We start from the raw sequence: 496 nt of genomic DNA, 5'->3' as shown, positions 1-496 counted from the left end.
CATTTCCTTCTCCAGGAGATCTTCCTGACCCAGGGATTGAACCTGGGTCTCCCGCATTGTAGGCAGATGTTTTACCATCAGAGCCACCAGTGGGCAAGGGGGTATTAACTGGAAGGAGACAAAACACACAAGAGGTGATAACACATCTGTATCTTGATTGAAGTGATGCTGCTCGAGTATACCTACTTGACAAAATGCATAAAATTAGCATTTAATATTACTCATTTCACTGCCTGTAATAAAAGTGTGTCCCACTACCCAGAGTCAACAACCATTAATATTTTTGTAGTATCCTTTTGAACAGTGCTCTTTCTAAAGTTACTTATAGACACTTTGTCAGATATTCAGAGCTCCCTACACTGTGGCTACTGTTGACTTGAAATAAATAGACTGCTCGGTATTTCTCCAGCAAAGACAGGCATGGCTAGCTAAAGAATATCACTGTCCATCTGCCTCTATAAGGATTAAGTTTTTAGCCACCACAGCTGTTGACCTT

General features: G+C 41.1%; 1 protein-coding gene across 1 annotated transcript in view; it reads right to left on the bottom strand.

Moving 5' to 3' along the window:
- The window catches only part of LOC104999477, a 10,233-nt gene that overhangs the window by 589 nt on the left and 9,148 nt on the right, over nt 1–496 (bottom strand). The gene's annotated exons all lie outside the window — the stretch shown is intronic.

This window comes from Bison bison, unplaced genomic scaffold, assembly GCF_000754665.1.
Source record: "Bison bison bison isolate TAMUID 2011002044 unplaced genomic scaffold, Bison_UMD1.0 scf7180017864352, whole genome shotgun sequence".
Classification (NCBI taxonomy): domain Eukaryota; kingdom Metazoa; phylum Chordata; class Mammalia; order Artiodactyla; family Bovidae; genus Bison; species Bison bison.
Note: the sequence above shows the minus strand (reverse complement) of the source record. Positions and strands in the feature narration are given on the sequence as shown.